Source organism: Macrobrachium nipponense, chromosome 40, assembly GCF_015104395.2.
Source record: "Macrobrachium nipponense isolate FS-2020 chromosome 40, ASM1510439v2, whole genome shotgun sequence".
Classification (NCBI taxonomy): Eukaryota; Metazoa; Arthropoda; class Malacostraca; order Decapoda; family Palaemonidae; genus Macrobrachium; species Macrobrachium nipponense.
The window spans coordinates 18,882,892-18,903,861 of record NC_061101.1 but is presented as its reverse complement, the minus strand read 5'-3'; the positions used below and the strand labels follow the sequence as shown (position 1 = coordinate 18,903,861).

The 20,970-nt window shown below is 41.6% G+C and overlaps 1 pseudogene; it reads right to left on the bottom strand.

Moving 5' to 3' along the window:
• LOC135211967 (kelch domain-containing protein 3-like) overlaps window positions 1–20,970 on the bottom strand; it is a 93,329-nt pseudogene that overhangs the window by 43,452 nt on the left and 28,907 nt on the right.

Here is a 20,970-nt window from a genome sequence, read left to right as displayed (position 1 = left end):
TCGGTTCCCCTTATCAATCTGACACGTTGAAAGAACACTCCAGCGAAGTAAACATAACAGGAGTAAAAAATTAAGTGACTTGTTTATAAACAATGGGACCAGTCGTCAAACATATTGCCTGATTTATGTTTGATGACCGGTCCCATTGTTTATAAACAAGTCACTTAATTTTTGACTCCTGTTATGTTTACTTCGCTGGAGTGTTATTTCAACATGTCAGATTGATATGGGGAACTGAATAGATTCCCAAAAGCTATCTTTGCTGTTTTTAAACTGAAATATATGTACATTTACATAACTGTGGATTTGTTTCTCCATTTGAAGACTCGTGCTACTATGAGGATTTTTTAATTTAACTGGATTTTCAGGTTAAAGTTTATGAGAAACTAGTTGCACATAAGCAACAACAAAAATCGCATTGATGAGTATTTTTTATCGAGTTTGTCCATGATCTTTCCTTTATTTTCTTATTGTTTTTGCCAATGCTATTGCCATAAATAGTTTTTGTTTTGGAGCATGAACCAAATATATGATCAAGATGTACTGCACTTGTCTATACTTTATCCTTGTAGTAACCAGGTGTTAACCAATGGTAGGGGGTGCTGGACTGCTGAGGCCTGACCAAAAGGGGTGCCGAGGTCGAAAAAGGTTAAGAAACGCTGTAGAGTATAGGATAAGAGATTAACAGAGGAAGTAAAGATCGGGAAACAGCAGTGTGGATTCGTGAGAGGAAGATGGACAGTGGATGCCATCTTCATAGTAAGACAACTATAGGAAAAGAGGCTAGAGGAAAACCTGGAGCTCTATTGTGCATTCATAGACCTAGAGAAAGCATATGATAGAATCCCAAGTGAAGTGATGTTTTGGTGTTTAAGGAAAAGGAAAGTGCCAGAAAAATTGGTTAGTCTGGTTGAGATGATAAATGAAAGAATGCGCACAAAAGTGATAACAGCAGCTGGGGAAACAGAAAACTTTGAAGTTAGTGTTTAATTACACCAGGGGTCAGCATTAAGCCCATTAATGTTTGTGCTGGTCATGGATGTGTTGAGTGAAGCAATCAGGAATGAAGATCTGTGGGAATTGTTGCACGCCGATGATCTGGTGATTACTGCTGAAAATGAGGACCTACAGAGAAGGGTTGGAGAGTGACAGGAATCTTCAGTGAGGGGTGGCTTAAAGGTGAATGTAAATAAAAAAAGGTTTTGCTAAGCAGTAGGGAAGATAGAGACAGAATAGTAATACAAGAAAGAAGAGGTTCGATTATAACACAGGTCATAAAACAGGCAGAAAAGTCTAAATACTTAGGATTTACTTTAAGCCAAGAGGGAGGATGGGAGGATGTGAGGCTGAAACGGACAGTAGGATAAAAGCTGCATGGGCTCTAAGAAGGGAAGAGGAAGTAAAGCTTGAGAGAACAGATGAGAATGCCAAAGTGGATTATGGGAATATTGCTGCTTGAGAGATTGGAAAATCATGAAAAAAGAATAAGGGTAGGCTTAGTAAAGATTACAGAGGTGATAAGAGAGTCACAATTGAGATGGTATGGGCATCTATTGAGGATGGATGATGAGAAGGGGGTGAAGAGGGCTTGGAAAGAACCTGTTAAAGAAAGATGATCAAGAGGGAGACAGAGAATTAGATGGCAAGATAAAGTGAAGAAAGATATGGCGAGAAGAAGTTTGGTGGATGATGATGCCTTTGATAGAAGGCACTGGAGAAGGTGCATCAGGCTACCAACCCCTACTGCAGGGATAACGGTGGGAAAGATGATTTTGCTTATGCTATTATAAAAACGGATTTGTTAACCTTTGTACATTTCCTCACTACTCTAACTAATAACAATAAGGTTTTTTTTTCTATTTTCTAATTTTGCCTACATTTGAGATACGAAAAAGTTTATTTGTGCAATCTGCTGATGCGGAGAACCTACCCCATATCAAAACTTACAACTGTTAATGAACATTCATCAGACAACCAAAACCTTTGCTCATATTTGATTTTGCAGTAATTATTATTTCAATGTAAAAGTTCAACAAATATTGAGGAACAGCAGAATATGACATAGGTGAAACAAAATTTGATTATGCCTAAGTATGCATGTTGAGTTCTAGAAGTGTTTACTATAGATTTATTGAATTTCTGCACAGAACTGAACCAAGACAAACAAGATTAGAATTGAGCACTTCCATGGCTAAAATATAAGTACTGTACGTATTTCATATTTGTGTATGACTTCAAAAACATGTATATTACTTACAGGCAGAATGAGATCTCCTACCAATTGGAATACGGCCTGAACAAGGGACAATATTCCAGCAATTTGTTACAGTGTCTAGTGCATACAATTCTGCACCATAGGTCTCATTTTCTGGTGAATCATACAGGCCACTTGGTACTTCTCTTCCACCCCAGACATACATAATGCCATCAATGCCTGTGGCTGTATGAAAGTCTCTGTAAATTGGTGGGTGACCCTAAAATGAAAGATATAAAATATCTTATTAAATTACAGATAAATGAGACGAGATTAACTTAAAATGTTAGCCACTCCTTACAACAGTACCCAACCAATCAAAATACATTCCAGAACAGAATATATTACTATTATATTACTATCATCATCATCATCATCTTGAAATAGTCTAACAAAAACCAATAAGTCATTTTACTAGAATTCTTGTATAAAACATTTTGTATAGTTTTTGACAAAAACTCATAAATTCAAATACTTAACATACATGTTTGCAAAACAAAATGGTATTGGCTTAAGGGCTTTGTAAAATATTTCTAGTGCTATCTAGACAACATGGTGCAAGAAACACAGTAGATGGAGTGAAATCCAGGGATTTGTTAACTACAAATGAAGGGGGATGTGGGGTAAAGATGACCGTACACTAAAGCAGCAAAATAAGACAGAAATCTTACCGTAGTCCTGATAAACATCCATGTCATAGTTCTTAGATTAAGAGCATGAACATCTTGTGTGTAGGACTCCATCAATTCAAGGTAACCAGAAAAGATGTACATGTAGTCATTAATTATACAGGCAGAGTGACCATCTCTGGCTTCAGGAATTGGACCATTAACATTAGGAACAGACCATTGGTGCTTCACTGAAAATAAAACAATTTACATTCTTTACTAAAATTACATCTAATATATTTCCATATAAAATAAAGGTCCCTATAATCCAGACTCAAGTATTCTAATTTTATAACCTTTGACAAAATTAATGCCATTCCATTATTCCTAAAAGACAAAATCTCTTAAACTGGCTAAAAAGTTCTGCAACTTATAAATTATAATCTTAAAAAATAGTACATATACTTAATAAATATTTAAATGGTTTGTTTTCAAAATTTATAATATATAATTGGTTGAAAACTTAAAATACAGTCTTGGTTGAAACTAGAGTCATAGGTAAATAACTTCAAACAGTCAAGCTTCCGAACGCCAGTTCAGCTTTGTTACTACGAGGAACAACCTAGCTGACCATTTATCTTGCAAGATAACTTCACTAACCATCAAAGTATATATGATTAGATGAACTGCACTGTCAACAGTTTAGTCTAAAAGGCAACTAAAACAATCTCTCCTTGACTGGAATAATTCAATACATACTTTATGTTATTTCTAAAATAACAGAAATAAATTGTAATTTTAAAAGGAAATACCCAGAACTGAATATAAAGCAACAAAATTAATTACTAAATGGTCGTTGAGTGAAATCGCTAAAAGATTAATATGTATAGTATTTAAAAATGGTATGAAACCTCTCAAATAAACTTTTAATGTAAAAATTAAAAATCTTTCTGGGGGAACTATTTATAAGGATTTAAAGTAGAATGGAGAATGCTTATTGGAGAGGGAATCCAAATTACAAATGCCACTTCCTTGGGGATGCATATTAAGTATGCTAATGACAAGCATTGCACATGAAAATGAAATGCATGTGTGATTAAATGTTACAGATGTCAAGGTACAGAACAGGCAGTATAGATACCTCAACTTCCACAAATAGTAAAGATACCCTCTTACACTGCCAGCATATAGTTAAATGAAAGAATGACCCATATGACATGATGAGTTTATTATACTGGGAGTCTTGCTAGTTAAGAACACACAGTAGAAGAGACGCATCTGTTTCAGACTGCAGGCAATAGGAAAAGTGAATGCGTACTGACTGAATGGTGGGGCTTCCTCCCCTACTGTCAGCAGCCAACTATCAATAACCACCTTGTTTTTAGTTAATCTGAAAGTTTGTATACGCGTAGGAACAAGTTTGGTTTATTATCATATTTACATTTCCATATCTACAGTTTGTAAAGTCTGTTTACTTTTAGCATCAATGTTTAAGCTTTAATTGAATGAGCAGATATTCTGAAGTACTGTTTACACTGTTGGATCACTCAAATGTAGGTTATAAGTTTATTTTCTTAGGTGAGAAACTTGATTTCAGATAACAATATTACTTCATAGTCATAGCTTTTTGATGCCTCATCATAACATGGGAAACATTATTGCAATTCCAGTAAAGTTCATAATAACATTAGAAAGAGGCATGGTCTACAATACAGCAGCTCACCGATATAACGGATAGTGGTATATCATACTTCCGGATATATCAGTGTGAAATGGAAATAACAATTCGAGGGTTTTCACCTCTAGATCGAGCACCAACTGTTTATTACTAATTTACACTGCTTTCAACTCAAAAAAATGTTGCTAAAAACTTTTACTGTCCTGCAGTTTATATTAATAATAAGGTTTTTACCTTAATTATGGTTAATGTTTGTTTATAATAAATACAATTCTCTATATGTAGTTCCATTCGGCAACTAAAGACCAGTAGAATGCCTCTTGAGCAGGCACAAAGAAACCTGATAGTGCAGTTGGTACATCCTGCTCGGACTATTGACTTCCAAATCCAATGGAAGACGATGTGCGCTTAAAGACGCATTTCCAGTGGAGCTCTGGTCGAAGCCTAGGAGTGACCAACAGGCTTGACAGAAGGGGTAACTACCCATGGGCAAACCCCACCAACCACCCTTGAACTTCCGGTATATCTTCTCCCCAGTGCAGGGGAGTGGGACAGGGACCTTTATATTTGTCTAAGAGCGTTGATGGGACGGATAGCCCAACTCCATCACTGCTTGGGTCAGTCCTCCCAACCGACAAGGCAGCCAACGTTACATCCAAAACAGAGTCCAACCTCTGAAGCACTGCCTGGCATATAACCTCAGATTGGTCTGAAAGAGAAGGCTCCTATGACATGGAAGGGAGAAGGTAGCGAACTGGGCGGCAGGGAAGATGTCACGGCTGAGAGAGGCAGAGCAGAGGAGACGACTGGGAGTGACGTCATCAATGGGAGTGACGTCACAAGTGGTGGTGATGTCACGGCTTCCCCTCGGTGCGAAGGGAAATCAGACGCCACTGGCGGAGGAATACACAAAGACGGATCCCGTGACGTAATTAATGGGGCTGATGCTACGGCTTCCCTCTGACTCAAAGAAGAGGCAGCAGTCACTGGCAGAGCAATACAAGATGGCTGACCTCGGCTACCCACGAAGACGAAGGCGGGAGGAGGAGGGATGGCCTGGCCAACCTGAGGAGGGGGGGGTGCGAGCCTCCATAAAGTGCGCTAGCAACCCTTCCAAGGACGAGGGACCCCCTAGTCCGAGCGTCTTCAAAATTGCTGCCATCTTGGACGCCTCCGACTCTGGAATAAATGAGAACGATGAAAAAGCCTCCCTCCCGGGAATCAAATTAACTCCCGAAGAAGAAGGGGCGACATTACAAACATCAGCCTGGTGGCCTCCCAATACTTCCAGCAACAAATCAATAGAAGAAAAATAAGGAGACACGCAGGAGATGAAGCATCGGGAAGAGGCGAAAAACCTTCCCATAAAGGAAGAGTAGAAACCCTCGATGTTCTCTCTTGCTATAAAACAACTTCCACTGCTCTTTAGGCCATGCCCGGCATTCCGTGCAAGGATTTGTTATAGTACAAAAATTAGAACGGCACCTACTACACGTGATGTGGGGAACAGTAGCTGCCGAAGTAAAAAAACGAGAACACCGAAAACCTGGAATTCCGGGCACACACGTTGACGAGGCCGAGGAGCAGAAGCAGCCATAATATCAGCCAAACACAAACACACACTAAACACAAGCAAAACGGGCATGAACCGGGTAAAGGCCAAGAGAGGTTAACACGACTCTTGCCCAGGTGGTTAAAGAAAAGACTGATGCAGTGGCGTAGGTGCGTGGTCCTTGACCACTTTTCACCCGATCTACACATGCGTTGCCAGATATCACAAGATTCCTTGCTTTCATCTCCTTTTTAACCGGATTCAGCTAGGCTCTAGAAATATCCTATGTTAAGACCGAAGGTTTGTTCGCGTATGAACAACAGACATTTCAAAGAGCTAATAATGAGGCTAACCAAAACATAACTTTAAAAGCTACAACAAAATTCAGGTACTTCACCAAAACCGAAGCAAAACAGCATCCAAAAATGATGAAGTAGACTGCTTGGAAACCACCAATGTTGGTCAGGAGGGCCAGCAGCAAACAAATTGAAGTTCTCTGTCTAGTTGTCCCTTCCAGTACCAGGAAAGTTGGGGGAAAGCTGGTTACCTACAATTACACAGTTAATTAGCACTACCACGGAGTTTGAATTTTTAGACTGCCGTAGGTAGAAACTTTTAGCTATGTAATTACTTGGTAAGTTTTCTTATACACAGCAGATTTACCTCTACAAAGTATATTTCAATTAATTAAAATTATAATAGAATATCTGCATATTAAAGCATCTTACCTGTGTCAAAACAGTAAAAAGTGTGTTACAAGCTGTATATCATTACGTCCACCCCAAATATAGACTTTGGTGTCAAATGCCACAGCTGTGTGTCCATACCTTTGGAAGGGTACATATTCCTTTTCTGTATGATGTTTTAAAGGTTTTGTTTTCCATCTATATGTAACTGCAAAAGAATGATGAAATGCTTTATATTACTTTGAGAAACATTATTCTTAATATAACAATAATTCTCATTTCATTGAATATTGTCATCAGAGCTCAGAATTAGATTTTTCAAGAATTACAAAAAATCTCTTAGAATGCAATCAATGCATAGGAAACCTATATCAAACATCAATTTTATTTTTGTCACAAAATGTCCCATAGATATACTTTTCCCATAGAAGAAACTACCCAGTCACTCCAAGTGATTGGTGAGCCATAGAGAAAATGTTGGGTAGGTTTTCTGCTGTCAAATCATACTCATTCTTGGTCTGCACGAGCACAAACTTTCTTCTTAAGACAATCTAAAACATTTTGGTCAAGAATTACTTTATCCATTCCTTTCCATTTAATTGCAGATTAAAAATTTTCCCTTTTGTGACCACTTCTCATTGTCTTGTGAAAAAGACTGAACAGAGCACTCTGGTATCTACTGATAGCTCTGTTCCAACCCAAACCACAAAACACTTAACAGACCGACAGTACCATTGTAGACAAAGTGGTAGTACTTTCTAGAGTTCTGATGGATTAGTACTTCAAGTCTACTGAAAGCATGGAGTTACCCTTTCTGATGGAGTCTAACCACAGACCATAAGTTTCCATTCTAAAACGAGCCTGAAGGGGAAAATTATTGTGGGAGAGGTCTCTGACCAGCCATCAGTCTTCCACAAAGAAAAGGAGACTGCAAAATCCCCAGATCAGTCCTTCAGTCCTCTACAACTTCTAGAGTGCCTTTCTCCATCACCTCCACCTAAAAGGCTAGATATTTTGGCTAGTCCAGAGGATACATCTGGAACAGTGTCACTAAAAGAGAAAGGGATGGCTTGTCCTTGAAGGAAATAAGTTAGCTGGTCCGAAGAAAAGTAACTACAGTAATACCCGAAACTATGTGAGGTTAGGTTCCAGGCCCCTTGCGCAAGGGAAATTTTCGCATAAGTTTGGCACAGTCTCTAAAAATGCTAATAAAAGCTTACTTCTAGAGTTTGAAGACTAAATATGACCCGAATCATGCTCCCCAAGTATCAACCTAACTTTTAAATAAAATTTAAGTTCTTCAATTTCATTTAAAAGTTAGCTTAATACATTACATACCCTTAAAAAAAAAATAAATGGTTGACGTAAAAATATAGGAGTGTGTGTAGGTAAGATATCTACTATTTCTCTCTTTCCCCCTTCTGCCCAATCTATTTTTAGAAGTCTTCTCAACCTCTTTTAAGACATTTTTCATTCTCTCTTTTTCTTAAATTTATTTTCATGACCAAACAGTACTTTTCATTTGGACTAATACAACGCTTAGTTATGTGTTCATGTTTTAGAACAGTGCATTTACAGTTCTAAATGGTAAAGGTAAAAACAGAGAAATTGAAAATTATCTACCACTATCTAGGAATGAGATAGAGAGAGAGAGAGAGAGAGAGAGAGGAGAGAGAGAGAGAGAGAGAGAGAGAGAGGAGAGAGTTGTCCTTACATAAAAGTGAAATTATTTTTGAAATTTTTTGAAAATTTGGTTCAAAACTCATTGACCTGCCTAATTGGCAACACTCCCCCTACATTGTCCACATTAACTTGACATATTTGACAGCTCTGACCTCAAGCTTCTCTTGGAGCTAAAAACAAAAGATGAGGGGAAAGGATATTTTCATATGCATTTTGTAATTACAGTTATATTATTATTATTATTATTATTATTATTATTATTATTATTATTATCATTATTATTATTATTATTATTATTATTATTACTATATATTATCAATATTTGAAAATATCAATAAACATATACATATATGTATCTCAAAAAATTCTCTCATCTTACTAAAAGAGAGAGAGAGAGAGAGAGAAAGAAGAGTTGTCCTTACTTAAAAGTGAAATGGAAAGGTTACTTTAGTTCTTTAAAATACTATCACATACAAATTTTGTAATTAGTTATATATATTATTATTACTATTATATTATATTTGAAAATATTAATAAACATAGTACATACATGTACCATAAAAATTCTCTCATCTCAGAGAGAGAGAGAGAGAGAGAGAGAGAGAGAGAGAGGAGAGAGAGAGAGAGAGAGAGAGAGAGAATTATTTTTTTTTATTTAAAGTTATGCATTTAATTTACACATAAAAGCTGAAAATCTACAAATTACATAAAAAATTAAACAAATATTTTTGCAGGGTTTCCGAGGATTCAAATATGTTACATGTGTGTGTCTGTGAAAAACTTGTTTATGGTAATTAGTAAGGTTCCAATGAAAAGTTTGCGTCATTGTGAATTCGTGCAAGCAAGCATGGTCTCTAAGTATTAAGCTAACTTTTAAACGATATTAAAGTTACTGTAATTTCATTTAAAAGTTAAGCTTATTACATACCCTTAAAAAAGAAATAGATGGTTGGTAAAAATATAGGTATAGGTGTGTGTGTGTGTGTGTGTGTGTGTGTGTGTGTATGTGTGTGTGAAGATTACATAATACTATTTCTCTCTTTTTTTCCCTTCCCAACCGATCTATTTTTATAAGCCTTTTCAACCTCTTTTAAGAAATTCTTTATTCTGTCTCTTTCTCTTTGTTCTGAAATTACTTTTCATGAACAAACAGTGCTTTTTATTTTGGACTAATATGACTCTTAGTTGTGTCTATGTTTTAGAACAGTGCATTTACAGTTCAGATGGTAAAGGTAAAATTAGATCAATTAAAAACTTATCTACCACGAGAGAGAGAGAGAGAGAGAGAGAGACGAGAGAGAGAGAGAGAGAGAGAGAGAGAGCGAGAGAGACAGAGAGAGAGAGAGAATTATGTCAAAAATCATGGACCTGCTAATCAGCAACACTCCCCCTACTATCACATTAACCTGACATATTTCACAACTCTGACTTCGAGCTCCTCTTGGAGTTAATAACAAAAGATGATGGGAAAGGATATTTTCATATGCATTTTGTAATTACAGTTATATTATTATTATTACTATTATTAACATTTGAAAATATTAATAAAAACATACATATACATGTACCATAAAAATTCTCTCACCTCAGTGAGAGAGAGAAGAGTTGTCCTTCCTTAAAAGGTGAAATGGAAAGGTATTTTATTTCTTTAAAATACTATAACATATGAATTTTGTAATTACAGTTATGCAGTACTTTGTTAATATTTCTGAGAAAAATACTGCGGATAGAAAATTTTCCGCGAATAATGGGTATAAACGGTCCATGGAAAAATCCGTGAACCTGCAAATCATGAGTCCACGAACAACGTGGGGTAGACTGTATTATCATCATTGTATTAATACTTGAAAATATTAATAAACTTAGTACATACATACACTATTAAAATGATATTTTAATGATAAAATAAGGTTTCACATATACTTACCAAACAATTACATTAGCTGTACGCTTTCTTGCAGTCGAAAATTCAAATTCTGGCGGTGGTAGCAGCGCTGCCATCTTTTGTGTAGGTGATACAGATCCCGCCCACTAACGGGAATACCTGGTACTGCTGAGCTTTTAGACTTCAATTCGTTGAGCCACAACATCCATCTGTGGGGAGAAGGGCAGGCTCTGATTATGTAAGTGTTTTGGTAAGTATATGTGAAACCTTAATTTATCATTAAAATATCATTTTCACATAAAGTGACTTACCAAAACAATTACATTAGCTGACTCCACATTACCTGGAAGGTGGGTATGGACAGCTTTCTGAATAAAAATAACAGTCATGTACTCACATTATATATAATGTCTGCAGTACCTTACCTTGTGAGAGAGCAGATACAGTAGATACTGCCTCTGGTCGGTGCTCTCATCACATATAGGAGACGTGGCAGTAAAGGCCAGGGTCGTCGTCTACTAATGGTGGGATTTTTTGCAATCATGGAAGTTCACTGATGATTGACAAAAAACAATAATAGTTTGCCCTTGCCCTAGGCGAAAAGACCAGATAACACTACACAACACCATCACCTACACTAAAAATTATATGATACCTTTAACCAGATATAAGAACCGGTGGGTACTTCAGGTACATGTACCCCCAGGCTTCCCATAAACACAAAACACCTCAAACTCAAGGCGAGGAGACAGTAGAGATAAACACCGGGTCCCCCTATGCTTCCTCTCACAACACATTTCCCGCTACTGACACCTGAAGAACTTATACAAGGTGAAAGAAGTCTCAGTTTTTCTGGATTGGACAATTACTGCGTTAGCCAAAAAATTTGAAGATTGCCAGTCTCTGGATGAGGATTTTCCTGCGGACTGGCTCCAATCTGTTGTCCTGTGCGGACAGGGCAGCGAGACACGGTTCAGTGGAATGGCTGCCTTATTTACTATGGAAGTACTCAAGAAGAGAGAACGGTGGTGCTCCTTCACATCTCTAGGAGTAACCACGAACCAAACATGGGCCTTATTGTTCTCCCCCCTCTGCGTAAAATTCACCTGTTTCCAGAAGAAACCATCAAGCATGTAATGTTGGACCTCGAGAACAAGTCCACCGATGATCTACTGTCTCAATCAGTGAGAAGACCAAAGGAACCTCGGGTGACAGTAGCCAAAACTTCACCTTTCAAAAGCACACCTTTCGAGGAGGTAGCAGAGACAAAGACTAACCTACAAACCACCTCCAAGTCTACCAAGAGGCCTCTCTTTATGAGAGATAAATGATCGAAAGGTCCTTCACCCACCCGTGGGGGCAAAAAAATTCCACAGCTACTGGGAGGAATTGGGGTCGAAGAGGAGCAAAACAGTGGGTCATACAGATGCTTCGAGAAAGATATGTGATCCCTTTCACCGGATACACCACTGTCCATTACACCTGTCTGTTTGACAGCATACTCTATGGGATCAATAAGAGCTTTGGCTTAGCCAAAGACGTACAAGAGCTCATCAGCCAAGAGGTGAGAGGAAGTAACAGACACTAACTCCCCAGGGTTTTACAACCGGCTTTTTGTAGTCCCCAAGGTATGAGGGGGATGAAAACATGTTTTGGACGTAAGCGCTTTGAACATCCTCATCCAGAAGATGAAATCCGAATGGAAACCAGTCTATCAGTAATGTCAGTCATCCAACCAGGCGACTGGATGGTATCTCTCGACCTGAAGAATGCATACTTCCATGCCCCCATTCATCAGAACTCCAGAAAATTCCTAAGATTCGTCTTCAAGAGGAGTCTTCCAGCCCAGAGCCCTCTGCTTCGGTTCCGTGCCAAAACACAACAGTATTTACTTGGAGTTCTCGCTCCTCTGGGAAAATGGCTGCCCTTGATGAGGATTAACACTGCCTTTTACTAAGGTGACTGGCTCCTGCGAGCCGGATCCAGTCGTCCATGTGTGAAGGACTTGGAGAAGACGCTTACTTTGAAACAACAATTGGGTATTTTAAAAACCAATGAGAAGTCCCAATTGATTCCTACTCAGAGGATTCTCTCTAGCTTTTCGGGTTTTTCTCTCCCTGAAGATGATAGAATCCAGCCTGTCGCCAGTCCAACAGTTTCTGGTTCACCCATCCTGCTCAGCCCTAGTCAGGACCCTGGCTTCACTGGAGAGTTTGTTAAGTCAGGACGCCTACACATGAGGCCGCTCCAGATTTTCTTGAAAACAAATTGGTCCCGGAAGACACAGTCGGACTCACTAGTTTTCTCCCTGATGGGAAGAGATAATGGTAGATCTTCGTTGGTGGCTCTCGAGGGAAAGATTACAAGAAGGAATTTCCCTAGTCGTGTCGAACCCCGACCTGCCATTCTCAGATGCCTCAGCTAGCGGATGGGGAGCCCTCCTAGGAGCCAAGAGAGTAACAGGTCTGTGGACAGAATGAGAAAGACCTTGCACAACAATGGGAAGGAATTGAAGGCCATCCTTTAGGAGTAGTACAAGCGTTGACCTTTAGTCACCGGAGGAAACATAGCAGACTACTCGGCCAACACCACAGCATTGTCATATGTTCTGAAGCAGGGAGGGACCCACTCGTTCTCTCTCAGCAAGATAACCGAAGTTCTCTTCACCTGGATGAACGAGAAGAGGATCACCCTTCTTCCAAGATTGCAAAAGGGAGAATGAACGTGATTGCAACCGAACTGAGTCGGGTAAATCAGTGTTACCAACAGAAAAGACTCTGACATGTGTATGCAGGACCTCTGGAAGCTTTGGGGAAGACCATCGATGTATCTGTTCGCCACATCAAGGAACAATCGCCTTCCCATTTTCTGTTCTCCGATTCCAGAACCACTAGTGTGGAGAACAGATACGATGCTGCTAGATTGGACAGGACTGGATGTTTACGCTTTTCCTCCCCTTCAGGATGATAAGAGAGGTCTTGAACAAGCTTCAATCACACCAGAATGTGACAATGACTCTCTAGTAGTGCCATTCTGGCCCAGGAAAGTGGTTCCCGGACCTTCTCAATCTGCTGGTGGATTTCCCCAGACTATTTCCACAAAATCCATCGCTTCTCAGATAACACCATTTCAACCGATATCACCAAGGGTTGTCCGCTCTGGCCCTGACAGGATTCAGACTGTTAGGAGCCTGTTCAGGGCAAAAGGGTTTCCGCGAAGGGCGTCAGAAGCTATTGCTAGCTGCAGAAGCAGCTCTTCTGCCAAGCTCTACCAGTCACCTATAACAGAGATTGCGGAATTTCGTTATTCTGAGGGACACCAAGAAGTTACATCAGTTTCCAAGCAAAGAGGCCTCGACAATCGTCTTTAGTTCCTCCAAGATTCCAAGCATGAAGAAGTGGAATGGAATTGGATGTAGTTTAAGGTGGCTTAAGGTCCCCAATTCGAACCATTGAAATCGTCAACCATGAGAGACTTAACTAGGAAGACACTTTTCCTAGTCGCCTGGCCCAGCGAGCAGAGTAAGTGAGAGTCCACAAGGCTGGAGAAGTTTCCTTGGGAGGAGGTAGAAACTCCCAAAGAAGGAACTTCTCCTGTTGCATAAAACCTGTAGTTTTTATTTGCAACTTCGACTGAGGGAAGGCGAACGAAGCCTTGCCTGACTCCCTCTTCTTAGCAAACCACTCTTCTCTTCTTTCAGTGCTTTCTTCGAGGACTGGTTTCGGTAATCTCGAAGGCGTTGATCTCCTACTTTCCAAACATCGACGGAGGGGAAGAAGGCGAAGCTGATTCAAAAAACAAAGTCCGGATACGTCTGCAACAGGAACCTTAACAGACTAGAATAAGCAGAAGAGGTCTTTGGATCCTGGTCTTGGGTTTCCTCTTCCGACATGTCGGCCGACACCCTGTCTTCCTCTTCCGTCTGGCTCGTTGTCTTCTACAAAAAGACCATCAATTCTTGAAGCTGATATTAAATGGGTCCAAAGCGGAATCCTCTACCAAGGGTTTGGCCTTTGAACTATCCTTGGGCGAAGCCGAAGTCGTGACTCTTCTTCGAAAACGAACGACTGGGAGTTGAAAACCACACGAGACGTAAGAGGCGAGCGAGTCGAAACAGCTTGAGACTAATGAGGCGAACGAGTCAAAAAATCCTATCGACACAACCAGGGTTGCCGTTTTGAGGAATTTCGTCTATAAGTGTGGCTTCCTGGTGACACTGGCAACTCCTCGTGGCTTTTCCAACCACAGGCTACGGTACTGAATAATGAAATTCGTCATTTGCCTTTTTGTAAAAAAAAACTGTACCACTGCACACAACGAATCCAATGATGCGAGTCAGTCTCACAAGTGTGCGAATGTAACGCACCTGAATGTCTGACTCCGTCCGAAGATATGCTATCCGAAGAGGACTGACGATCCTCCATGAAATTCTGGTCCGGAGTCGTGGCTGTCGTACGGCTCTTCTTCCGAAAGAACGGCTCTTCGAACACGAACGACTGGGAGTCGAAACAACACGAGATGTATGACGGTATTATGAGCGCGAAACGACTATAAAGGTCGAAGCAGCTAAGGCGAATTGAGGCGAACGAGTCGAAGCAGCATCAAGGCGAATGAGGGTCGAACGAGTCGAAGCAGCTCGAGATGAATGAGGCGAAACGAGTCGAAAAAGCTCGAGATGAATGAAGAGAACGAGTCGAAAATCCTATCGACACACTACCAGGGTTGTCGTTTTGAGGAATTTCGTATATAAGTGTGGCTATCTGGTAACACCTGGCAACTCCCCATAGCTTTTCCGACCACAGGCTACGGCACTGAATAATGAAATTCTTCATTTGCCTTCATGTAGAAAAAATGGTACCACTGCACACAAAGAATCCAACGATGCGAGTCAGTCTCACAACTCACAAGTGCGCGAATGTAACGCACCTGAATGTCTGACTCCGTCCGAAGATACGCTATCCGAAGAGGACTGACGATCCTCCCAGAAAATCTGGACTGGAATCGTGGCTGTAATACACTTCTTCTTCGAAAACGAACGACAGGGAGTCGAAACAACACGAGACATATGAGGAGTCTCGCAAGCGCGCGAGCGCTCTTAACAGGCGGCGACATCCCTCTCGTACGCTGGGCATGTCTCTTCAAAGGACGTGACACTAAATCACTACACACTTTTCGCCTCGAAACAGGCGACTGCACTTCCAAGTCGGACGACAACTGCACGTCACTGATATCTACGCTTTTACAGCGGCGTTTCCTGGGCACTCGCGAGTCGACTACGTCGGCGGAGTCGGCGACTGGACTGTGGGCAAACTCCCCCAGTCTCCCTTCGACCTCCGGTATATCTCTCCCGGGAGCTGGGGAGTATGACAGTGACCTTCGTCTAGGAGAACAGGGGGAACGGACAGCCGCCTCCTCGGACACGACACTGACACTGACACTTGGCCTAACACTGGCCTTATCATTTGACTCTTTTACGAACGCACCTCTAACATGGAAATGGTGTTGGGATCGGAAACATGGGATACTTGGTCTGGAGTAAATGGTACTGAAGTTGGAGGACTATCAAAAAGTGGAGAAGATAGTGACGGTTGCTTTGGCCTCTAAAGGCACGGAAGTTGTCTCTACTCTAGTTTTACTACACGCTCTAAGCGCTGTTTCCTTCTCCTATCTTTGTCCATTTTATCCAAATGGGCTTGAAAAGTCTTCCAACCTTGTTCATCTAAACTACGGCACTCATCACAAGTTAATTCCTTGCTACAGCACTGACCCCTTCATTAATACATTTGGAGTGCGGATCGTAACATAGTTTAGCTAATCTAGTTTTGCAGCCACTGCTGCAAAACCTAACTGAAGAAGAACTAGCATCAGGCATCTTCGTAGTAACTTGTTAATGACTAGGCAGCTAACTGATGAAGCAAAAAAGCCAACCAAGAAATTGTACATCACCAAAAAGAAAAAATCCACAATGGCGACGAAAGTCGACTGCAACACAAACCACCGGTGTTACCCCGTGGCCGGCAGAAAACGAATTGAAGTTTAAAAGCTCATCAGTACCAGGTATTCCCGATAGTGGGCGGGATCTGTATCACCTAAAAAAAAAATGGCAGTGCTGCTACCGCCGCCAGGAATTTGAATTTTCGACTGCAAGAAAGCGTGCAGCTAATGTAATTGTTGTGCAAGTCACTTATGTGGAAATTCTCTTATCTAAGGAGAGAGAGAGAGAGAGAGAGAGAGAGAGAGAGAGAATTACCATTTTCATTATTTAATGCTATTTAATTTACACATAAAAGCATGAAAAACTGATATTGTTATGTTACAATAAAGTTTCATACATACTTACCTGGCAGATATATACATAGCTAAGACTCCGTCGTCCCCGACAGAAATTCAAATTTCGCGCCACTCGCTACAGGTAGGTCAGGTGATCTACCGGCCTGCCCTGGGTGGCAGGACTAGGAACCATCCCCGTTTTCTATCATATTTTCTCTCTTCCACCTGTCTCCTGCGGGGAGGCTGGGTGGGCCTTTAATTGTATATATCTGCCAGGTAAGTATGTATGAAACTTTATTGTAACATAACAATATCATTTTCATACAATGAACTTACCTGTCAGATAATATACATAGCTGATTGGCACCCTTCGGTGGAGGGTAAGAGACAGCTACTATATGGAATAGACAGGTAAACAACATATGTTGTAGGTATAAATAAAACCTTGGTTCCTACCTGATAGGTGGTAGACTTCGTGGGTGTTTGCCCAGTAGTCTGCATCACCTCAAGAAACTTTAGCGAGATATGTGATCTATGGCCAAGAGTTCTTGTGGGTCTGCCGATGGGGTCTTACCCACTTACTCAGCAGAGCCTAAAAGGACTTTGTCAATGGGTGCTGATCCACTTATATGACAATACACCTTATGAAGGAGCACACAACCAATCCCGACCACCTGATCCTAACCATGTGTTAGAACTAAGGATTGTTACGAGTTATCCCCGAACTCGTCACAACAACCGTAACTCAAAAACCACTACGCACACATACATAATTTTTCAAAAAAAAAATTATACTCCACTAATTGGATATGACGAGAATTCTCTTATGAACAACATAGACGGCCGCCCGTGCGAGCCTGAATCCTCCATTGTTCGAAGAGATTCTCGACCATATCCAAACAGAAGAACAGTATATACATTTTAAGGATTGGTGTCGGCTCCCGTACCCAGAATCGTATCTGCCGATACGATAGGACCTAGAGAAAAGCACTTCTCATACGTCACACGCACGTCTTTCAAGTAATGAGATGCAAATACTGAGTTGCATCTCCAATATGTCGTATAATATGTTTTTTTAAGCGACATATTCTTATAAAACGAGAGAGACGTCGCAACCGCTCTTACTTCATGAGCTTTTACCCTCAGTAGTTGTAATTGTTCGTCAGGACAGACCTTATGAGCGTCCGTAATGAGTTTCTTACAAAGAACGCTAGAGCATTCTTTGACATCAGTCTTGTAGGGTCTAGTACCGCGCACCAAAGACCTTGTCTAGAGCCTCCCAACTGACGCTTCCTCTGAAGATAGAAACTTCAGAGCTCTAACCGGGCATAGAGACCTCTCTGCTTCTCTGCCTACAGAGGACTAAGACATTTCCTTTGACTTCGAATGACCTAGGCCAGGGATTCGTGGATTCTCGTTTTTCGCTAAAAACATAGTCTTAAACGAGCAAATCGCCGAGTCTCCCTTGAATCCTACTTTATCCTGCAGAGCTTGTAACTCACTAATTCTTTTTGCCGTCGCTAACGATAAAAGAAATAGGCATTTTCTAGTTATGTCTCTAAATGATGCTCGATGCGGAGGCTCGAATCTATCCGAAGACAGATATTTGAGGACTACGTCCAAGTTCCAGTTCGGAGGTACTGGTTCCTTAGACTTTGAAGTCTCAAAAGATCTTATGAGATCGTGGAGATCTTTGTTATTTGCCAGATCTAAACCTCTGTTCCTGAATACAGCCGAGAGCATACTCCTGTATCCCTTTATTGTGGATACGGCTAGATGAGATTTTACTCTCAGGAATAGCAAGAAATCAGCAATTTCCGCTATAGAGGTAGAGGAGGAGGACAACTTCTTGGCTCTACACCACCTTCTAAAGACCTCCCACTTCGACTGGTATACTTTCGTAGTGGAGGTTCTTCGAGCTCTCGCGATCGCGCTTGCCACTTCGCGAGAAAAGCCTCTCGCTCTGACAAGTCTTTCGATAGTCGAAAGGCAGTCAGAGCGAGAGCGGGGAGGTTTTGATGGTACCTCTTGAAGTGTGGTTGTTTGAGAAGATCCGTCCTTTCTGGTAGGGATCTTGGAAAGTCTACGATCCACTCTACCACCTCCGTGAACCATTCCTGGGCCGGCCAAAAGGGGGCTATTAAAGTCATCCTCGTCTGTTTTGACGCCACAAACTTTTTCAATACTAACCCCAGGATTTTGAATGGGGGAAAAGCGTAAACGTCCACTCGAGACCAGTTTAGCAGGAAGGCGTCTACCATAATTGCTCTTGGGTCTTCCACGACCGAGCAAAACACTGGGAGCCTTTTTGAAATGTATGTTGCGAAGAGATCCACATGAGGAGTTCCCCACAGAGACCAGAGATCGAGACACACTTCCTCGTGCAGAGTCCATTCTGTATGAAGGACCTGGTTCCTCCTGCTGAGCCTGTCCGCCCTCACATTCCTTACTCCCTGTACAAACCTTGTCAGCAGGGAGATGTTCCTGTGAGACGTCCAAAGTAATAGGTCCCTCGTGAGTTCGTAAAGGAACGAGGAGTGTGTCCCTCCCTGTTTCCGAATGTAGGCAAGTGCGGTGGTGTTGTCCACGTTTACTTGCACTATCTTGTCTCTCACCAGAGGTTCTAGGCTCTTCAAAGCCAGGTGTACGGCGAAGAGCTCTTTGCAATTTATGTGCCAGGACACCTGTGTTGGTTCCCAGGTGCCTGACACTTCCTCCGAGCCTAATGTCGCTCCCCAACCCGTCTCCAACGCGTCGGAGAACAACACTAGGTCTGGGTTCTGTGATCTTAGAGAGATCCCTTTGTTCTCTTCCAGAGTAGCAACCACCCCTGTAGGTGTGCCTTTACCTCCACTGGAATTGGGAAAAACGTCCGACAGTTGTCCGTTTTTCCAGCTCCAAGACTTCTTGAGGAAGAATTGAAGTGGACGGATATGAAGTCTTCCGAGAGGGAAGAATTGTTCCAGCGAGGAAAGCGTCCCCAGAAGGCTCAACCATTCCCTCGCTGACGTTTGCTGCTTCTCTAAGAAGAGAGAGATTATCCTCAAACCTTTTGCGGTTCTCTCTTGCGAAGGAAAAACTCGAAAACCCCGAGAATCCATCCGAATCCCCAGATAGACTAGGTCTTGTCTGGGGGTCAGCTGAGACTTCTCGAGGTTCACAAGCAATCCCAACGCCTTGGTCAAATCCAGAGTTAACTTTAGGTCCTCCAAACACTGTCTCTCCGATCTGGCCCTGATGAGCCAGTCGTCTAGGTACATCGAGACATTCACTCCTTTGAGATGAAGAAATCTCGCCACATTCCTCATCAGGCTTGTGAAGACCTGAGGAGCTGTGGACAGGCCGAAACACAAGGCTCTGAACTGAAAGATCCTTCCCCCCGTCATGAAACGGAGGTACTTCTTCGATGAAGGGTGGATCGGGACGTGAAAGTAGGCGTCTTGGAGATCTAGAGACACCATCCAATCTCCTTGTCGTAATGACGCTAGGACTGAAGCAGAAGTCTCCATGGAGAACTTCTCCTTCTGAACAAATTTGTTCAGAGCGCTGACGTCTAGTACTGGTCTCCAGCCTCCCGAGGCTTTCGCCACTAGAAAAAGGCGATTGTAAAACCCGGGGAGTTTTGATCCAGTTACTAGTATTTCCACTGCACTCTTGTCCCACATTTGTTCCACCATCGATCGAAGAGTATCCCTCAGCACAGATCCTTGTACTTGGCTGATAGTTTCCCTTGGTATTGACGTTAGGGGCGGAGTATTCAGGAAAGGGATACGATATCCCTTCCTTATGATATTTAGTGAAGACGCGTCTGCGTCTATCAGTGTCCAGGCCTCCACGAATTCCAGGAGCCTGGCACCTACTGGTGTTTGGAGGAGAAATGTTTCATTTCCCTTTTTAAAGGGGACGAAAGGCGGACCTACCTCTTCTCTCTGGAGCCTTCCTTCTTGCGGGAGGTCTGGAGATCGGACCACCTCGAAAGGGCTGCATAGAAGTGCTAGGTGCTTTCTTGTCCGAAACTAAAGCAGGTTTCTTCTTCCTAGCTGACTGCGTCAGAAGATCCTGTGTCGCCTTCTCAGTTAAAGAGTGAGCTACGTCCTTCACTAACTTAGAAGGGAACAAATAGTCCGACAGAGGTGCATATAGTAGAGCTGCCCTCTGAGCATGCGAGACTGCCTTTGTTAAGAAGGCGCCATACACTGTCCTTTTCTTCAAAAGACCTGCTCCAAATAATGAAGAGACTTCCAAAGATCCATCCTGTACTGCTTTGTCGATGCAAGACAAAATGCATAACAGGGCTTCAGGTTCGATTCCCTGCGAATCGTGAGCTTTCTTGGACATCACCCCAAGGGACCAA